We start from the raw sequence: 20,113 nt of genomic DNA, 5'->3' as shown, positions 1-20,113 counted from the left end.
CTCAGGGGCTGACCCACAGGGTGCCAAACTTCAGGATATAGCAGAGAGAGAGCTTGGCACGACTTACTACTCCAGGCTGTAGAATCCCAGAAAAGAGCTACCATGCAGCTTACGCCTGGTCGACTGGAGGACCACTTTAGTGGAAAGGGGACAATCTGGGCCTCTGGTCTGCCATGTGCACAAGCATAACAATTGCTTTTGTTTAATGTGTGGACGGAATATTTGATCTATTCCAACCAAGCATTTGCATCTTGTTATCCTGTCTTAATTGCCAAAGTTTGTTTTAAGTCTTTAACTTCTATGATCCTCTAGTAAAATGAATGTATGGTTTTAGGAAATTACAAAAACCAGTTGGGGCAGTCCATCCTTGCTCTTTAGTGGTCCACAGAATGTTGGACCAACTACGGCATAAAAGCTCTACATCGGGGGACAAGACTCCTGGTTGACTCTGGGGTCTTTATCAAAATCTCCCCAGATTAAATGGTCCCAATTTACTAATGCCCAGTCTGAGGAGAGTCAGGAGGGGCAGAAGTACTTTTCTGAAGTAGAGAGCTGTCTTTGACTTGGCAAGTCCCCACAGGGTATAACAAGGCAAGCATTAAATGCAATAGTTTGAGGCGAAATTGACTTGGTTTTGTTAATTACTAGATGGTCAGCAATAGAGCAAGGAAAGAAGAAATAGAATAGATGAAAGAGTTAAATTTCTCTTAGCTTCAGTTTGGTAGGATTTTCCCCTGGGACTATGGCCCACAACTCTGGAGGGGATGATACTTTCTTGACTTGGTTATGATGAGTCCATCTGTTTTTCGCTGTACGAACAGCAATCACGGTGGTTAGCAGCACAAGGTAGGGTCCTTCCCAGGCTGGCTCAAGTTTTCCTTCTTTCCACCCTCGGAAGAGAACGTGATCTTCAGGCTGGTGCTGGTTTACTGGAAATTCTAGGGGTGGTACATGTGCTGAAAGACTTTTAGTTTTGAAGGAAAGTAAAGTGGAAGATAAACCAAGTATATAATTTCTAAGAAATGGACCTTTTGTTTTAAATGTGGGGACATCAGCAGTGGACTTTATAGTCCTTGGTGCCTTCTTACTGAGAAATGTCCTTTAGCACCTATTTTTATTAGTTTTTAGACCAAAGAAAGCCAAACACCATTTTTTATTTGACAATGCTTCCTGTATGATTTTTATACCAGATAAGCTAAATTTCACCTTTATATTAGTGTGTTATTAATGTTAAACTTAGTTTTAATAAAACTTCATAGACATATTTATTCAATGTTTAATGTCTGAGCATAAGGTAAGATTTTTATAGACTCTTTTTAACCTTTTATAATTTCTGTTAAAGAGCAGGTTAGTGCTTTGAGAAAAACTCATTGTGTTTTTATGTTAATGTCCAGTTCACAAAAAAACTGGATGATACCCCTTTAACTTTAGCCAATATGTTTACACACAGAATTTCCTTTACAATTAATGTTTCAAAACTTGCTTAAACCTTCAAAACAAAATTTTTTTAACCTTTTAATGTAGGTAAAAATCCACATTCTTATGCCTCCTTATAATCCTTTTATTAAAAGTATATTTTACTTTCCTTATCCACCTTGCACATAAACTGTTTCTTCAATAGTTTTATATTCAGGAGACCTAATTACTTTGAAATTATACAGCATTTCTTGCATAAATTCCTTTTTATAACACTTTTTTTTCTTTCACAACTTTCACAGACAATTCTTCGACATGCCTCAACTTTCTGACTTATTGCAAACATCCCTTTCTTTAAACAACAAGTTAATTTATCTCAGGACAAGAATTTACCATATCACATTCTTTTTACATAAATTCTCCCCCCCGCCGCCACTTTGCCACTAGTACAACTGCTGCCTGTCCTCTTAACCACTGTGGGAGGTTTAAAACCAGCTGTAACCAAGGGTCTATGTACAGAAACTGGTCTGGGTATCCTGGCTTACCAGCTACCTTGTGCCATACCTTTGAAACAAGGGACCTATCTAGGCTTCCTTCTGATGGCCAACCCACTTCTTTTTTTTTTTTTTTTGAGACGGAGTCTTTCTCTGTCCCCCAGGCTGGAGTGCAGTGGCGCGATCTCGGCTCACTGCAAGCTCCGCCTCCCGGGTTCACGCCATTCTCCTGCCTCAGCCTCCCGAGTAGCTGGGACTACAGGCGCCCGCCAACACGCCCGGCTAATTTTTTGTATTTTTAGTAGAGACGGGGTTTCACCGGGTTAGCCAGGATAGTCTCGATCTCCCGACCTCGTGATCCACCCGCCTCGGCCTCCCAAAGTGCTGGGATTACAGGCTTGAGCCACCGCGCCCGGCAGCCAACCCACTTCTAATGCTGGCCAATCTATCTCACACAAGGTCCTAAGTTTTCCTGGGGTCACAGTAACCCCATCATCTCCATTAAAACCTTTTTTGAATTTTTTTTTTAACATAGTCCCTAATGGGGTGGGCTTACGCTGTGTTTCACCCATTTTCCTCTCCGAGACAAAACAACACTCTCGCCACAAGAAGGGAAAGAAAAAGGGCAAAGAGTAAAAGGTAACTCACTCGTCAAGCAGTTCGCACCAACTCAGAATCAATACCAAAACCAAAGTGCCGATAACGGCAGACCACGCTTCCACTGAAATGGAGTGGGCAAGTTCCCAAGACCGGTCCTACCGTATTCCAGATATCCAGACTCCAAGTGCCAGTTCCTTCCTGGTGTTCAGCCACTGTGTTGATCCTCCGCGGGGGCCTGCCATGCACCGCTCTGATGAGGCGTTCCACTGGGGCAAATGTCTACCCGGGAGCGCTCTCAGGATATGCTTCGCTCAAGCTGGCTGGATTCCCCCTGCAGGGATGCTCCACAGGGCAGGCCTAAGCCACCCAGGGGCTGCCTTGGCCATCCTTCAACCACCTCGCTTCCCTGTCAGGGAACCAAGAAATGTAGCAGGACGAGCCGTGGACAAAACCCTTCAGACACTGGGTTAAAGAAGGAAGTGGGCCGGGCGCAGTGGCTCACGCCTGTAATCCCAGCACTTTGGGAGGCCAAGGTGGGTGGGTCACGAGGTCAGGAGATGGAGACCATCCTGGCTAACACGGTGAAACCCCATCTCTACTAAAAATCAAAAAACTAGCTGGGTGTGGTGGCGGATGCCTATAGTCCCACTAGGGAGGCTGAGGCAGGAGAATGGTGTGAACCCAGGAGGCAGAGCTTGTGGTGAGCCAAGATCGCGCCACTGCACTCCAGCCTGGGCGACAGAGCAAGACTCCATCTCAAAAAAAAAAAAAAAAAAGAAAGAAGTGGCTTTATTTGACCGAGAGCATCGGCAGACTTATATCTCAAGAACCAAGCTCCCCGAAGAAGAGTTCCTGGCCCTTTTAAGGGCTTACAACTCTAAGGGGTCCATGTGACAGGGTTGTGATAGATTGAGCAAGCATGGGATACATGACTAGGTGGGGGGTAAGCAAGGCAAGTATTTCTCTGTACCATTGTCTGTGGTCTATAGATAGCAGAAGCGATTAGGATGGGGGTTAATCTTTAACCTACAGGCCTGGCCAGTGGCACCCAATCAGTCTGTTATGTTTCAGTTTCCTCCTTTTCTTTGGAGACAGGAGACAGTAAGAGAAATGGCCTCTCTCCTCAATATCATCTTTTGTGGTTGAGAAACACCCCTCTGTGTTACATGTACTGATCTGTGGTCATATGTACTGATCCCTAGATTTTTACCTTTTTAGCTTACATTTTCTCTACCTGGCAAACACCTATGGTTGTTTTGTTACCAGCTCAAATGTCACCTCTGCAGTAAAAAGATTTTCCTGTCTTCTTTGGAAGTTAACTTTTACTGCTGCTGTGTTGCCATCTTCACAGCCCCCTCTCTGTGACTGTGTCCTTGGAAGCCCTGGCAAACACCATGTCCTCTGTTCTCCCAGCATTCTCCCGGGGTTCTAGGTCCAATTCCAGTCAGGATTCAGCTGCAAGCCACACAAGAACCCCAGCTTCAGTTTCCTTACTTGAGAGTTGAAGGGGTTGAGTCAGGACTGGGGGATCCCCATTTCTGATATCTTCTGCTTTTTAAAAATAGAATTATAGACCAGGCATGGTGGCTCATGCCTGTAATCCCAGCACTTTGGGGGGCTGAGGTGGGTGGGTCACCTGAGGTCAGGAGTTCAAGACCAGCCTGGGCAACATGGTGAAAACCCATCTCTACTAAAAATACAAAAATTAGCCAGGCATGGTGGAGGGTACCTGTAGTCCCAGCTACTCAGAGGGGCTAAGGCAGGAGAATTGCTTGAACCTGGGAGGCGGACTTTGCAGTGAGCTGAGATCGTGCCACTGCACTCCAGCCTGGGCGATAGAGTGAGACTCCGTCTCAAAAAAGGAAAAAAATAGAATTATAGAATTTTAGTATTGATAAGCGATCTCTTTTTTTAAAAAAATCCTTATTATTATTCTTATTTTTTTTTTGAGACGGAGTCTCTCTCTGTCACCCAGGCTGGAGTGCAGTGGCGTGATCTTGGCTCACTGCAACTCCACCTCCTGGGTTCAAGGGATTCTCCTGCCTCAGCCTCCCAAGTAGCTGGGACTACAGGTGTGTGCCACCACATCTGGGTAATTTTTTGTATTTTTAGTAGAGACTGGGTTTCACCATGTTAGCCAGGATGGTCTTGATCTCCTGACCTCGTGATCCGCCCGCCTTAGCCTCCCAAAGTGCTGGGATTACAGGCACAAGCCAAAATTTACCATCTTAACCATTTTGAAGTGTACAATTCAGTGGCATCAAGTACACTGACACTGTTGTGCAACCATCACCATCATCCCTCACCAGAACTCTGTTTGTCTTGCAAAACTGAAACTCTGTACCCATTAAACACTAACTCTGCATTCTCTCCTTCCTCAAGCCCCTGGCAGTCACCATTCTACTTGCTGTTTCCATGAATTTGACTGCTCTAGGTACCTCATATAAGTGGTATCATACTGTATTTCTCCTTTTGCATTGGGCTTATTTCACTTCGCATCATGTCATCAAGGTTCATCCATGTTGTAGCATGCATCAGAATTTCCTTTCTTTTAAATTTTCCTTCCTTTTAGTGAATAATACTCAATTGTGTGTATATACCACATTTGTTTATCCATTCAGTGTTTTGAGAGTTCTTGCAGATCCTGCTATTTCACTCCTTCATAATGTGCACTGTCAAGTACTTTCCTAGGAGGCCAAAGGCCTTATATGTTTCTTATTTATTGGGCAGAAGGACCAATTGGTGTGACTATCTTTTCTTAGGGACCACAAGCTGACCTCTGACACCTCCAGAGGCCAGAGGCCATGTCTTTGGTTGACTTGGTTTCTGGAAAGAAACACTTTATTTCCAAGCCCTTTGGGATCTCAGCCCTGTTAGCTGGAAACATCCTTCTGGAGCTGGACTGGTCCAGGGGGATCAGGAGCCTGCAGATGTCTTGCTGGACAGCTCCTGCCAAGGTGCTCGGGACAGTGTTTTTCCACATTCCCCACAAGGAGCTTCAGGTGTGCTGCCTTTTTTCACCCAGCCCTTCTTTTTGGGTTCCTGAGGCACAACCTTCTCTGCACCCACCCTCGGCTCCATCTTTTCAGATATTGCGTCCCCCATGCACCTGGGGCCTTTGCTGAAGCTTTCACAGGGAAATCTGGGACCCTCAGTCTCAATTCTTCTACCTTCTTAAAAAAAAAAACAAATGGCCGGGTGTGGTGGCTCACGCCTGTAATCTCAGCACTTTGGGAGGCTGAGACAGGTGGATCATCTGAAGTCAGGAGTTGGAGACCAGGCCACCTGGCCAACATGGTGAAACCCTGTCTCTACTAAAAATACAAAATTTAGCTGGGCGTGGTGGCGGGTACCTGTAATCTCAGCTACTCGGGAGGCTGAGGTGCTGAGGTGGGAGAATTGCTGAACCTGGAAGGCAGAGGTTGCAGTGAGCCGAGATCGCACCATTACACTCCAGCTCAGGCAACAACAGCAAGACTCCATCTCAAAAAAAAAAAAAAAAAAAAAAATAGTAAGAGAGCACCTTTATCAGGAAATACACACTGAATATTTAGGGGTAAAGGAACACCATGTCTCCCAGTTACAAACAGTTCAGAAAAAGATGCATCTGTATAAACATGTTCAGAGAGAGGATGACAAAGTGAATGGGGTAAAATGTAGACAACTGGTGAATCTTGGTAAAAGGCTTACTTATAGGAACTCCTTGAACTACTGTAACTTTTTTGTGTTTCAAGTTACATCAAAATTTAAAAATTACAAAAACAACAAAATTTCTCTCTTAGAAACAGTACTACTCCCCAAGAATTAAAAACAAAAGATTTTTTTAAAACCTTTTTTTTAAACATAATATTCCAAATTACAAAGCAGGTATTTTCACATCTGTGCTCACCTTTGATGTTCCAGATATTTGTTGAGCAATTAAAAGATGGTGTCCCAGCCTTCAAGGACTTCATGGTTTAGCAAAGAACACAGGAAGTGTTGAGTGCCATCCACATCCATGCCAGGGCAGGGGATGATATTCCAGTGGGAAGTGGTGGAGGGGGCCCAGAAAGTTCTGAAACTTCAGCTAGGTCTTGAAGAGTGAAAACATGGTGGAGGGGACCTGGAAAGTTTTTAAACTTCAGCTAGGTCTTAAAGGGTGAAAACATTAAGGAGGCAGATGCAAGGAGAAGAGGACAGAAAACAGGGCAATTCACTGGGGAGGGGAACAATGTCTGTTGAGGTGCCTATTATACACCAAATACTGTGCCAGCAGCTGTCCTCTGTGGGGCTAGCAGCTGTCCTCTGACTTAGACCTTGGAAGTCAAATATGATGATCTCACTTTACCAGGAAGTCTTGGGTGTGGAGAGAATCCAGTAACTTCCCCATTCAGGATGTAACTCTCTGAGTTCCAACCAGATGTGCTTAATTCCAAGCCATGCTGCTCTGCTTCTATGCAGAGGAAACAGCCATTATTCATGCCTCCATTTTGCAAATTGTTGTTGAGCTTCCTCAGTTTCCCCAAGGATCACTGCGTTGGAGACCACGAACAAGAATGGATATGAGAAAATGCAGTGAGCCCAAGGTGGATTGGCCCTCTCTAGGGAGTCACCACTCCCTGCCAGGGTGGGAGTTAGGGCAGCCTACCAGAAGTCCGCTTCTCTAGAACAAAATATACTTGAGGTGCTTAGAACAACACCTGGCACATAAGAAGTGCTATATTCATGGTTACCCATGTTATTATTATTATTTATTATTATTATTATTATTTTGAGACGAAGTCTCATGCCCAGGCTGGAGTGCAATGGCGCAATCTTGGCTCACCACAAACTCCGCCTCCCAGGTTCAAGCAATTCTCCTGCCTCAGCCTCCCGAGTAGCTGGGATTACAGGCATGCACCACCTTGCCCAGCTAATTTTGTATTTTTAGTAGAGACAGAATTTCTCCATGTTGGTCAGGCTAGTCTCGAACTCCCAACCTCAGGTGATCCACCCACCTCGGCCTCCCAGAATGCTGGGATTACAGACATGAGCCACCACACCTGGCTAGTTGCCTGTGTTATTATCTGGGAAACAATAGCAACTTCCCTGTGGACCCAGCCACAGTGAAACATTTCCTAGATCAGAAACTGGCCCTCTGGCGAGGCCGAGGAGGGCAGATCACTTGAGGTCAGGAGTTCGAGACCAGCTTGGCCAACATGGTGAAACCCCGTTTCTACTAAAAATACAAAAATTAGGCAGGCTTGGTGGTGCGTGCCTGTAGTCCCAGCTACTTGGGAGGCTGAGGCAGGAGAATTGTTTGAACTCGGGAGGCAGAGTTTGCAGTGAGCCCAGATCGTGCCACTGCACTCCAGCCTACACAACAAAGTGAGACTCCATCTCAAAAAAAAAAAAGGAGGAACTGGCTGTCACCCACAGCTCTGGCCTTTTAAGTGCTCTGTGTTCAGGAGTGGGTCCTCTTCTGGGTGAACCCTACTTGAAGAATTAATGGCTCCACAAGGAGGGCACTAAATCTCAAGATACACTGAAGATAAACGTACAGCTGACCTGCAAATGTCTACTGCTGGAGAAAGGACCCTATGCATGCCTGAGGTCCATAAAAAGCGTAGGAAGTCTTACCTGGGTACAAGGTAGGGATCATTGTCTCTGCAGAATAGATTAGACTGAAAAAGCCTAAATAACCTATTCAATTTCAAAGTAAGTGGTTGATCTGGGTTCTGAAACCAGTTATCCCTGACTGACGTTCATTCCACTAGACTGCACTGACCCCCTCTAATCCATGTCTTAATCCACTGCAAAAGCTTCACTCACAATAATGACAAGGACCCACGAAACCCACCTAGGTCTCTGCTGGCAGATTCTCAGGCAAAAGATAAGATTCCTTAGAATTACTTTAGAAGATTTTTTATGCTAATTTAAAGCTATTCGCACCAATCAAGTGGATTTTCTTACTCTCTGAGAAAAATGGAAGATGATTAAATGCAATTTTCATTGCGGTACCAAGCAAGAGGGCCAAGAGGATAGCAGACCCGCATCTCTCCTGGAAATTTCTCCCTAAGTACAGCTACCACAGCCACCCAGGTTTTCCCAGGACAATCTCATTTTTCAAATTTTGTCTAGTTACATTATCTTGCATTTTAATTTTTAAAATGCAGTCATTCTGAAGAAATGGAATTTAGGAAATATTTGTCAAGCACCCCGTAGGTACCAGGAATTTTTCTAATTGCTGTGGCTGCTAAGGTGAGTAAGACCGACTTGTGGGGGAGACAAAAATGAGAGGCCCCTAAGTATCAGCCTCAAACTCTGCCTCTCTTCTAATATCCAACAACTATATCTTCCCCAACATCTCTCCATCTCCACTACTCACCATTATCTCTTACTTGGGTGACTGTCACCTCTTCTGTCTATTTCCCTTCCAATCCATTTTCCAGACTTGCCACAGTAGTCCCCTTTTAATGCCTCCAAAGGCTCCCTTTTCTCTGCAAGATCAAAGGAGTTGGGACTTGATCAGGGCTCCTGTCAACCTCTCTGGTTTTGTATCTCACAGCCCACCACCACCCCCTTCTAAATTCCACAGGAATTAATTAATTAATTAATTGAGACACGGTCTCATTCTGTCAACCAGGCTGGAGTGCAGTAGCGCAATCGCGGCTACACTACTCCTAGGCTCAGGCGATCCTCCCACCTCAGCTTACTGAGTAGCTGGGATTACAGGCATGAGCTATTGTACCTGGGCCCAGAGAAATCTTGAGGTCCTTGAAAACATCCTTCTTTCTCCGGTCTCCAGGTGTGCATAGATTGCTGCCTGAAATGCCCTTGCCTATACTTCTTTTTATCCCCAGTCTTCCTTGACTTGTAATGCAGCATATTGGAACTGACAAATTGGTTGTTTCCTTCTCTAAACTCCAGTGTGATGGTGGAGACCAAGTCCTGTTCACCTTTGTATACCAGAGCCTCGGCAGTGCCTGGAGGACCTGAGGTGCTCAGTCAATACTTGCTGGATGAACACATTAATGGGTGAATGCAGTGATGCTGTGAGGCTGTTGAAGGCAAACAGAAGAGGGATGCATGTTGAAATCCAAGGAAGAGAGAAAGTTTCCTAAACTAGTCATTTCTTTATGTTTATTTTTTGTTTTTTCTTTCTTTATTTGGATTTCTGTTCCTGTGTTAAGTAGTCATTTCCTTTTTTTTTGTTTTTTATTTGTTTTTTAAGATGGAGTCTTGCTCTGTCTCCCAGGCTGGAGTGCAGTGGCGCAATCTTGGCTCACTGCAACTCTGCCTCCCGGGTTCAAGTGATAGGCAGCCTCCCAAGTAGCTGGGATTACAGGCACACACCACCACACCCAACTAAATTTTGCATTTTAGTAGAAACGGAGTTTCGCCATGTTGGCCAGGCTGGTCTCGAACTCCTGACTTCAGGTGATCCACCTGCCTCGGCCTCCCAAAGTGCTGTGATTACAGGCGTGAGCCACCGCACCTGGTCCCATTTCTTGAAATGAGTCTTGAAAGACATCTTTTAGCCAGGAGGAAAAATGGAGAGAAGAGCATTCGAGCCAAACAGAGTCACAGCTGCAAGAGAATGTGTGCTTTGCTCAGCAAAGAACTGAGAATGGCTGGTGCATGGGAAGCATGCAAGGTGAACAGTGAAAGGATGAGTTTGCAATGTCTGCTAGAACAGCCACATGGAGACATGCCGGAAGCAGATGATTACCTGTGTCCAGGGCTCAGGAAAGAGGGCTGGACTGGAGATACAGATTTGGATATAGGTAGAGGTGGAATTCTAGGGAATGGGTTGGACTATGCAAAAAGAGTGTGCTCACAGAGAAGAGAACGGTCTAGGACAGAATTCTGAATAGTGCTGACATCTAAGAGACAGGTAGAGGAAGGAGTCAGCATAAAGACTGAGAATTCTCTGGCCAGGCACAGTGGTTCACACCTGTAATCTCAGCACTTTGAGAAGCCAGGATGGGAGGATCACTTGAGGCCAGAAGTTCAAGACCAGCCTGGTCAAAATAATAAGACCCCATCTCTGTTATTTAAAAATGTTTTAATTAAAAAAAAAAGAATGAGAAATCTCAAGAGAAGGAAGGAAAACAGAAATATATGGGGGCAAGAAAGCCAACATATGGAATGAGATGTTGTAGGTTGAAAAGTATCTGTTGATATCTGTTGGTCCATGTGTGAGATTCCTATTTTTGATGTAACAAATTGTCACAAACTTAGTTTGCCCTCTAGTTCCCAAAGATTCACATCCGTCCTGAGTGCAAAAATATATTCACCCGTAATGTCTCAACCCATTGCAGCAACAACTCAAGTCCAAAATTGAAGTCTCATCAGCTCAAAAGTCCCAAATCTCATCATCTGTATCATTTAAATCGAATATAGGTGAGGTTGTTGGTACAGTCCCTCTTGGGGCAAAACTTCTCTCCATCTGTGGATGTTTGAAAATAGAAAACAAGTTATCTGTTCCCAAGATACAATGGTGAGACAGGCATAAGATAGCAATTGTAGACATTCCCATTCAAAAAAGGGAGAAAACAGAAGGAAAAAAGGAAGCATCAGTCCCATACAATTTCAAAATCTATCCAGGTGGGCCAAGAGTGGTGGTGTTCACACCTGTAATTCCAGCACTTTGGGAGGCCGAGGTGGGCAGATCACTTAGGTCAGGAGTTCAAGGCCAGCCTGGGCAACATGGTGAAACCCTGTCTCTACCAAAAATCCAAAAAAAAAAAAAAAAAAAAAAATTAGCTAGGCATGGTGGTGCGTGCCTGTAGTCCCAGCTGTTCAAGAGGCTGAGGTGGGAGGATCGCTTGAGCCTGGGAAGTGGAGGTTGCAGTGAACCGAGATCATGCCATTGTATTCCAGCCTGGGTGACAGAGTGAGACTGTCTCAAAAAAAAAAAAAGAAATCTAACTGGGCAAACATTAGTTTTCAAGACCTGGTAATGATCCTCTGTGGTTCAAGGCTCCACTCCACCCTCTGGGCTCAAACCTTGGCCCTCTGAGTCATCATTCCTTTATCATGAAACAGCTGGTGTTTGCAGCTGAATAGTTTTACCAGCCTGTTTCTTGCCAGTAGAATTTTGGGGATCCACAGCCTTCTTACATTTCATCCTCTCTCTCTCCCTTTCAGTCCAAGCTGGCAGTATTTCTGCTGGAATAAAACTCTCAAGAGCCTAGTGGGTTTCCTGTGAATGTCATGGGGATTCATTCCATTACATAAGAGGCTTGTGCACAAATCCTTTCAAGATAACCTTTTCTCTATGTTTGGTTTTTGCAGAGATGGCTGGGGGACTTATGAATCCCACACTCTTTAAACAACCTTCTTTTTTGTTTGTTTGTTTTTCTTTTTTTGATCCAGGGTCTCACTCTGTCACCCAGGCTGGAGTGCAGTGGTGCTGTCAGGGCTCACTGTAGCTTCAACTTCCTGGGCTCACGTGATCCTTCCACCTCAGCCTCCTGAGTAGCTAGGACTACAGGCACATGCCACTATTAGGCATGTCTTTTGTTTTTTTTTGTTTTGTTTTGTTTTGTTTTGTTTTTTAGAGACAGGCCTCACTCTGTTGCCCAGGCTGGTCTTGAACACTTGGGTTCAAGTGATCCTCCTACCTCAGCTTCCCAAAGTGTTGAGATAACAGATATGAGCCATTGTGCCTGGCCTAAAGAGCCTTTCATGTGACTAATGATGCTGACTTTATTTTATTTTATTTTTATCTTTCTAAGATATTCCCAAAAGGTTGTCTAGACACTTTTGTGCTTTCCCATAGAGCATACTTTCCTGATGGTGAATATCTTAATTTTAACATCTTTTGCAATCTAGCCTGATAAATTCCCAAATAATCCGAGTCCTCAGTCCTCTTTGTTTAACAATTTTCCCCTCATTTGATTTATTTCTTCTTGCATTTTGCTATAAACAGCAAGAAGAAACAAGGCTGCATCTTCAATGCATTGATTGGAAATGTCCTCAGCTAAATGTCCAATCACATCATTTATAAATTCTGCTCTCCATATGACTGTAGTACACAATTCTGCTCAGCTTTCTGCCACTATATAACAATGATTCCCTTACTTCCATTCCAATAATTGACCCCTGCTATCATTTAAATGCTCCCTCCAAAACTCATGTTAAAATGTATTTGCCATTGTGACTGTGTTAAGAGGTGGGACCTCTAAGAGCTGATTAGGTCATCAGAGCTCTACCCTCATGAATAGATTAATGCTGTTATCATGAGAGTGGGTTAGTAACAGTACTTAGTTATAGTCATAGTGGAGTGGGCTCTTGGTAAAAGGATAAAACCACTCTCTGTCTTATATGCTAACTTGCCATGTGATGCCTCCTACCACAGGATAACCCCCATCAGACGCCAGTGCCATGTCTTAGACTTCCCAGCCTCCAGAACCATGAGCGAAGTAGACTTCTATTATTATTATTACTTTTTTTTTTGAGACGGAGTTTTGCTCTTGTCGCCCAGGCTGGAGTATAATGGCTCGACCTCAGCTCACTGCAACCTCCGCCTCTTGAGTTCATGTGATTCTCCTGCCTCAGCCTCCTGAGTAGCTGAGATTACAGGCATCCGCAACTGTGCCCAGCTAATTTTTTTTTTTTTTTTTTCAGTAGAGAGGGGTTTCACCATGTTGGCCAGGCTGGTCTTGAACTCCTAACCTCAAGTCATCCACCCACCTCGGCCTCCCAAAGTGCTGGGATTACAGGCATGAGCCACTGTGCCCGGCCAGCTTCTATTCTTTATACACTATTCAGTCTGTGGTATTCTGTTATAGCAGCAAAAAATGCACTAAGACAAGCCCTCATCAGCAATGTCTTTAATATCCATATTTCTACCAATAGCTTGTTTGTGATGATTTCGGTATTCTCTGGGGTGATATATGTTTTCTCTACCATGCCCCTTACTTCTTTATGGGGCTTGACTGGCAGAATTATTAACATCAATATTTCTACTAACCAGCCCATTCAAGGCAATTCAGGTTTTTTCTGTTAAGCTCCTCAAAACTCTTCCAGCCTCTTCTCACTGCTCAATTCCACATTTTTAGGCATTTGTTACAGCAGCACCCAACTTCTAGGTATCAAAATCTGTATTAGTTCACCTTTGCTGCTGTAACAAATTATCCCAAATATAATGGCTTAAATCAACACAAATTTATTATGTTGTACTTTCATGAGCCAGATGCCTGAAATGAGTCTCACTGGGCTAAAATCAAGGCGTTGCAGGACCGTGTTCCTGCTTGAAGCTCTATGAGAGAAATCATTTCCGGCCGGGCGCAGTGGCTCACGCTTGTAATCCCAGCACTTTGGGAGGCCGAGGCGGGCGGATCACGAGGTCAGGAGATCGAGACCACAGTGAAACCCCGTCTCTACTAAAAATACAAAAAATCAGCCGGGTGTGGTGGCAGGCGCCTGTAGTCCCAGCTACTCGGAGAGGCTGAGGCAGGAGAATGGCATGAACCTGGGAGGCAGAGCTTGCAGTGAGCCGAGACTGCGCCACTGCCCTCCAGCCTGGGCGACAGAGCGAGACTCCGTCTCAAAAAAAAAAAAAAAGAAGAGAAATCATTTCCTTGCCTTTTCTTCCAGAGCCCTCCCACTGTTCTTGGCTCATGGCCCCATTCCTCCATCTTCAAAGCTGGCAATGTCAGGCTGAGTCCTCAAGCTGCTGCCATCTCTCTAGTTCTGTCTCTTCTTCTGCTTCCCTCTTCCATATATAAGGACTCTTGTGATTGTGTTGGGCCTGCTAGAATAATCTGGATTAATCTACCCATACCAGCAACTAGCAACCTTAATTCCAGCTTCTACCTTAATTCCCTCTGCAAACTTAATTCCCCCTTGCCATATATCCTGACATTTTTTTTTTTGAGACAGACTTTCACTTTTGTTGCCCAGGCTGGAGTGCAATGGCATGATCTCAGCTCACTGCAACCTCTGCCTCCCAGGTTCCAGTGATTCTCCAGCCTCAACCTCCCAAATAGCTGGGATTACAAGTGCCTACCACCACACTCACCTAATTTATTTCAGAGATTCAAACATGAACATCTCTGTGGTAGGGGGCGGGGGTGGTGGCATTATCCTGCCTACCACAGTACATGAATTTAATCACAAGTAATTCAGGCAAACCTAAATTGAGGGACATTCAACAATAGAACTGGCCAGTATTCTTCAAATGTGTTAAAATCAGAAAAACAACAAACAGAAAGAAAGCCTGAGGAACAATTTCAGATTAAAAAAAAAAAACTAAGGTGACATGATAATTTGATGTAGTTTGGCTGTGTCCCCACCCAAATCTCATCTTGAATTGTAGTTCAGGGAGGGAGAGAACCAATGGAAGGTAATTGAATCATGGGGGCAGATTCCCCATGCTATTCTCATGATAGTGAGTAAGTTCTCACAAGATCTGATGGTTTTATAAAGGGCTTCCCCCTTTGCTCGGTTCTCATTCTTCTCCTTCCTGCTGCCTTGTGAAGAAGGAAGCATTTGCTTCCCCTTCCACCACAACTGTAAGTTTTCTTTTCTTTTCTTTCTTTTTTTTTTTTTTTCTTGAGACTGAGTCTCTCTCTGCTGCCCAGGCTGGAGTGCTGTGGAGTGATCTTGGCTCACTGCAACCTCTGCTCTTAGGTTAGGTTGTCATCCCTCTGTCTTGGACAATTACAAGAATCTCCTAAATGGTTTCCCTGCCCAGGCTAGAATGCTGTGGGGTGATCTTGGCTCACTGCAACCTCTGCCTCCTGGGTTCAAGCTATTCTCTTGTCTCAGCCTCCCGAGCAGCTGGGATTACAGGCGCATGCCACCACACCCAGATAATTTTTGTATTTTTAGTAGAGACGGGGTTTTACCATGCTGGCCGGGCTGGTCTTGAACTCCTGACCTCAGGTGATCTACCTGCCTCAGCCTCCCAAAGTGGATTACAGGCATGAGCCACTGCGCTCGGCCGACTATAAGTTTTCTGAGGCCTCCCCAGCCATGCTGAACTGTGAGTCAATGAAACCTCTTTCCTTTATAAAGCACCCAGTCTGGGGGAGGTCTTTATTAGCAGCGTGAGAATGGACTAATACACAATCTGACACAATATGTGATCCTGGATTGGATTCTGTCCCATCAGTGGAACAACTGACAAAATTTAAATTAAGGTGTACAGATTAGTTAATGGTATCAGTGTTAATTTCCTGGTTTTGTTAATTGTATCGTGGTTATGTATGATGCACTTTAGGGGAGCTGGGTAAAGTATATGTGGGTTTTGGGTTTTGTTTTTTACTATATTTGCAACTTTTTTGTAAATCTGAAATTATTTCTAAATTAAACATTTTAAAATGTAAAGAAAAGTATCCAGCCAGGTGCGGTGGCTCACGCCTGTAATCGCAGCACTTTGAGAGGCCAGGGCAGGCGGATCACAAGGTCAGGGGATCAAGATCCTTCTGGCTAACACGGTGAAACCCCATCTCTACTAAAAATACAAAAAATTAGCTGGATGTGGTGGTGCGCACCTGTAGTCCCAGCTGCTCGGGAGGATGAGGCAGGAGAATTGCTTGAACCCAGGAGGCAGAGGTTGCAGTGAGCCGAGATTGCACCACTGCACTCCAGCCTGGGCGACAGAGCAAGACTATGTCTCAAAAAAAAAAAAAAAAAAAAAAAAAAAGAAAGAAAAGTATTCAGTGGTGATCTTAGAAGAGTAGTTTCTCTGGTGTTTTGGGGACAGAAGCCAAATTACCCCAAGTTAAGAAATGAACAAGAGCTGAAATGATGCAGAGGCACCTTTCTTAAGAAGTTGACTATGAAATGGAGCAATGCAAAGACATCACTGGGTGGCTGAAGGAAGCCATGTTGGGTACTGTTTTCTTAGGATGTAACTGGACACTGTCTCCTGGACATCATCCACGTTCTAAAACCTCCAAGTTCAACTCTTCTGTCCACCGTCTGTCCTGACATGCTAAAGACCTTTTGGAAATTAATCTGAAAGCAACAGAGGAGCTCTTGAGGGATTTAAAGAGGAGACAAAATAATCAGGTTTTTGCACTTTAATACCAGTTCCGTTGCCAGCATAGATATTGGAGGGTAATGTTATTGGAGTCAGGGAAACCATTTAGGAGATTCTTGTAATTGTTCAAGACAGAGGGATGACAACCTAACCTAAGGCAGTAACAGTAAAAATAGAAAGGAGGGGAAGAGGGGGTAGGTGTGATGGCTCATGCCTGTCATCCCAGCACTTTGGGAGGCCAAGGTGGGAGGATTGCTCGAAGTTGGGAGTTGGAGACCAGCCTAGGCAAAAGAGTGAAACCTTGTCTTTAATAAAAATAATTTTTTTTTTTTTGAGATGCAGTTTTGCTCTTGTCGCCCAGGGTGGAGTGCAGTGGTACAATCTCAGCTCACTGCAACCTTGCCTCCTGGGTTTAGGCAATTCTCCTGCCTCAGCATCCCAAGTAGCTGGGATTACAGGCACCCACTCCCATGCCCAGCTAATTTTTGTGTTTTTAGTAGAGACGGGGTTTTACCATGTTGGCCAGGCTGGTCTTGAACTCCTGACCTCAGGTGATCTGCCCACTTTGGCCTCCCAAAGTGCTGGGATTACAGGTGTGAGCCACTGCACCTGGCCTATTGATTTATTTATTTTAGAGACAGGAGTCTCAGTCTGTTGCCCAGGCTGGACTCGAACTCCTGGGCTTAAGGGATCCTCCTGCTTCAGCTTCCCAAGTAGCTAGGACTACAGGCATGCATCCCTGTGCCCAGCTTATTTATTTTAGAAAGAGCTTTTGGAAATAAAATGTTCATAGCAAAAGTTTTAAATTCAATAGAAGATAAAATTGTGGAACTCTTCTATTAAAGGTGGAATAAAAAGATAAAGAAAATAGGTGGTATGGAATCAAATAACAAAATCAGTGACGCAGACCAGGAGGTACAGTTTCTGGTTAATAAGAGTTCTGGGGGCAGGGTAGGGAAGCAAAAAAGAAAATAGAAGAAGCTTTCAATGAAAAAATGCAAGAAAACCTCCAGGACTGAAGAACATGAGTTTCTAGAATGAAAGTCTCACCAATTAACACAGTGAACAAATGAAAAAGAAAAAAAAAATACCAATCATCAAGGCATATTTTCCTGAAATTTTACAACACTGGAAATAAACAAAGATACTGTGGTAGGCAGGATAACTGCCCCTTGCCCCAGGATGTCTATGTTCTAATCCCCAGAACCTGTGAATTTGTTAGGTTATGGCAAGGGGGAATTGAGCTTGCTAATCATCTGATTTTAACACAGGGAGATTATCCTGGATTATCTGGATGGGTCCAGTGTAACCACAAGAGTCCTTAAAAGTTGAAGAGGGGGGCACAAAAGGTAGAACTGGATGAATGGCAGCCTGTGAAGGACTTGGCCCAAGGCTCTGAGATGAAGGAAGGGACCATGAGCCAAGTAAAGTGGGCAGCTTCTAGAAGCTGAAAAGGCAAGAAGACAGATTCTCTCCTAGAGCCTCTGGAAGGAATGCATCCAGCCAACACTTAGATGGCCCAGTGAGATCCGTGTTGGACTTCTGATCTACTATAAAATAGTAAGTTTGGCCGGCATGGTGGCTTATGCCTGTAATCCCAGCACTTTGGGAGGCCGAGGAGGGTGGATTGCCTGGTCAGGGATTTAAGACCAGCCTAGCCAACATGGTGAAACCCCATCTCTACTAAAAATACAAAAATTAAGTCCGGGTGTGGTGGCTCACGCCTGTAATCCTAGCACTTTGGGAGGCCGAGGCGGGCGGGTCACGAGGTCAGGAGATCGAGACCATCCTGGCTAACATGGTGAAACCCCATCTCTACTAAAACTATAAAAAATTAGCCGGGCGTGGTGACAGGCGCCTGTAATCCCAGCTACTCGGGAGGCTGAGGCAGGAGAATTGCTTGAATCTGGGAGGTGGAGGTTGCAGTGAGCAGAGATCATGCCACTGCACTCCAGCCTGGGTGACAAGAGCGAAACTGTCTCCAAAAAAAATGTTTGTGTTAAGTTGCTACATTCTTGGTAATCTATTACAACAGCAACAGAAAACTAGCACAGCACCTAAAATCTTTCACAGAGAAAAAGCCTATCACATTAAAAGATCAAGAAATTAAAATGACATCAAACTTCTAACAGCAGTAATGAAAGCAAAACACAGTAGAGCAAAGCCTTCAAAATTATGAGAAAAGATAATTTCTGACACAGACTATATACCCAGCCAAACTATTAATCATTATGAGGGTGGATAAAGATATTTTCAGTCTGTCAGGCATTGGGAACTTTGGTGCCATGCATCCCTTTTTTTTTTTTTTTCTGTAAGCCACTGCAGGCTCCACTAAAATGCAACCTAGGGAACAGGGGATGCAACACAGGAGGGAGGTGAGGAAATTCACAAGGTGACAAGGAAGGAAAATCCCAGGATAATAGGGCTAGAGAGTACTCTTGCAGGCTGGTACAGGTAGACAGAGCTCCAGGAGGTGAATACCAGAGGGAATAAAAAGGAACTAATAGAGGGCTGGGTGCAGTGGCTCATGCCTGTAATCCCAGTACTTTTGGGAGGCCAAGGTGGGCAGATTGCTTGAGACCAGGAGTTCAAGACCAGCCTAGCCAACATGGTGAAACCTCATCTCTACTAAAAATACAAAAATCAGCCGGGCATGGTGGCAGGCACCTATAATCCCAGCTACTTGGGAGGCTGAGGCATGAGAATCGCTTGAACCTGGGATGGGGTGGTTGCAGTGAGCCAAGATTGCACCATTGCACTCCAGCCTAGGTGACAGAGCAAGACTCTGTCTCAACCAAAAAAAAAAAAAAAAAGGAACTAATAGAGGAGGAGAAGGAAGATCCTCTGTCTCTTCCTTTTCTCTTCTCTGGGCTATTAATAGCAACTTCCATCCTTCCAAAAGTGTTGGAAAGAGTAACTGTGACCTTTCTCTCAGCCCACTTGCCCACTCCCTCCCTCTTCCCAGGGGAAGATGGTGAGTATTGATTGGTGATGCTAGGAAAGGCCTCAGTGTGTGAGGTGCCTCTCTTCCCTCTGGAGAGGCTTGTTCTCTGCACAACACAGCCTTGCCTGCCTGTGGTCGGATCCCAGAGCACGCCCCGCCTCTTTGGAGGGGCCGCCCGCAATTCCGAGAGGAGGTCTAACACAAGGAGTGGGCTGTGGTCAAAGATGCTTGGCTACCAACTAAGATCTGTCCTCCATGCCCCTTTATCTAACAATGTGGATATTTCATCTCAATTTATCTGATTCCTGCATTGCTTTTGAATGCAGAGGGGAATTTAAACACAGCAGATTATCTGATTCATTTGTATGAACAACTTGGATTGAAGGGCTGTTGGAGGATGTGCTGCATACAAAGCAAAGTAAGTGAAAAACCAAGATAAATATTAACTTTGGGGAGAGGGAGGGTAGGAAATTGTACAAACAATGAAATTAAAGCACAGTAAGTTGACAGGCTTAGCATTCCTTTACGCTAAAAGGTTTACTGACAGCCATCTATGCACCAGGCATGTTCCCAGGCCCTGGGAGACCTAACAGTAAACAAAGTCCCTGCCCTCAATAAATATATAATTGATATTCAAGTCAATAAGTATATAATATAATGTCAGGATGTGTGTGTGCGTGTGTATGTGACATCTGTGAAGAA

General features: G+C 44.6%; 1 long non-coding RNA gene across 1 annotated transcript; it reads left to right on the top strand.

Annotated features, from left to right (window-relative positions):
• Positions 1-910: 910 nt before the first annotated feature.
• Positions 911-18,998, top strand: LOC115838010. The gene is made up of 3 exons (XR_004033075.1): positions 911-1,033; positions 7,940-7,942; positions 18,977-18,998. It is a non-coding gene; the product is annotated as an uncharacterized LOC115838010 (long non-coding RNA).
• Positions 18,999-20,113: the final 1,115 nt, after the last annotated feature.

The sequence above is a fragment of the Nomascus leucogenys genome, chromosome 13, assembly GCF_006542625.1.
Source record: "Nomascus leucogenys isolate Asia chromosome 13, Asia_NLE_v1, whole genome shotgun sequence".
Lineage (NCBI taxonomy): Eukaryota > Metazoa > Chordata > Mammalia > Primates > Hylobatidae > Nomascus > Nomascus leucogenys.
The sequence above is the reverse complement of the archived record's forward strand: the minus strand, read 5'-3'. Positions and strand labels throughout refer to the sequence as shown.